We start from the raw sequence: 1,669 nt of genomic DNA on the forward strand, positions 1-1,669 counted from the left end.
AGAATGGTTCAATGGGCGATAGAGCTCTCCGAGTTTGATTTGAGATACGAAACTCGGACAGCAATTAAAGCCCAGTGCCTCGCCGACTTCGTTGCAGAATATGCAGGGGATCAAGAGGAAAAACCGACTACATGGGAACTCTATGTAGACGGATCCTCCAACAAAACAGGAAGCGGTGCAGGCATAATACTAGTTGATGAAAGAGGAACCCAGATAGAGGTTTCCTTGAAATTTCAATTTCCGGCTTCAAATAATCAGGCAGAATATGAAGCCTTGATAGCCGGACTAAAATTGGCAGAAGAAGTCGGTGCTACAAAAGTGATGATATATAGCGACTGGGTGCTACAAAGGTGATGATATACAGCGACTCCCAGGTGGTGACCTCCCAAATAAGCGGAGAATATCAGGCCAAGGACCTTAATATGAAGAGGTACTTGGAAAAAACCTTGGAGCACCTTGGGCGCTTTGCAGAAACCGAGGTTAAGCATATAACTCGGGATCTAAATAGCAGAGCGGATGACCTATCCAAGTTAGCAAGTACCAAACCAGAGGGAAATAATAGAAGCCTGATTCAAGAAACCCTCCAAGAGCCCTTGATAGCAAAAACAGAAAATAAACAAGAAGTACTTGAGGTAGTCGGTTTAAACCTCGGATGGATGAATCCCTTAGTCGAATACCTGAAATTCGACATCCTCCCTAAGGAGGAGAAAGAAGCTAAAAAGATCCGAAGGGAAGCACAACATTACACTATGGTGAGAAATGTCCTCTACAGAAGAGGGATATCAACACCATTGTTAAGGTGTGTACCGACCTCAAGAACCGCCGAGGTGTTGGAGGAAGTGCATAGTGGGATCTGCGGAAACCATCTCGGAGCAAGGTCGCTCGCCAGGAAGGTAATCCGAGCAGGATTCTATTGGCCGACCTTGCAGAGAGATGCCACAGAATTTGTGAAAAAATGCCAACCATGTCAGATGCATGCAAATTTCCACGTAGCTCCCCCAGAAGAGCTCATCAGTATCACTTCTCCATGGCCTTCTGCAAAATGGGGAATGGACTTGTTAGGTCCTTTTCCCCAAACACCAGGACAAGTCAAATACTTGATCGTGGGAATAGATTACTTCACAAAGTGGATAGAAGCAGAGCCATTAGCCACCATCACCGCTCAAAGAAGTCGCAGGTTCCTTTACATAAATATCATTACAAGGTATGGGATTCCTTATTCCATTACTACGAATAACGGAACCCAATTCACCGACGCCACTTTCCGAAGCTTAGTAGCCAGTATGAAAATAAAACATCAGTTCCCCTCGGTGGAACCCCCACAAGCCAATGGGCAAGCCGAGGCAGCCAACAAAGTCATACTGGCAGGATTAAAAAAGAGACTACAGGAAGCAAAGGGAGCTTGGGCTGAAGAGCTCCCTCAAGTGCTATGGGCTTATAGGACGACCCCCCAATCCGCCACAGGAGAAACACCTTTCCGACTAGTCTATGGCGTAGAAGCCATGATTCCAATAGAAATCAATGAGCAAAGCCCAAGGGTAATTCTCCACGACGAGGTCGGAAATGTACGGGGACACAAAGAGGAGCTCGACTTGCTCCCCGAAGTCCGAGAAGACGCCCAGATAAGAGAAGCAGCATTGAAACAAAGGATGACTACCAGGTACAACAA

The sequence above is a fragment of the Arachis duranensis genome, chromosome 7 (genome assembly GCF_000817695.3).
Source record: "Arachis duranensis cultivar V14167 chromosome 7, aradu.V14167.gnm2.J7QH, whole genome shotgun sequence".
Lineage (NCBI taxonomy): Eukaryota > Viridiplantae > Streptophyta > Magnoliopsida > Fabales > Fabaceae > Arachis > Arachis duranensis.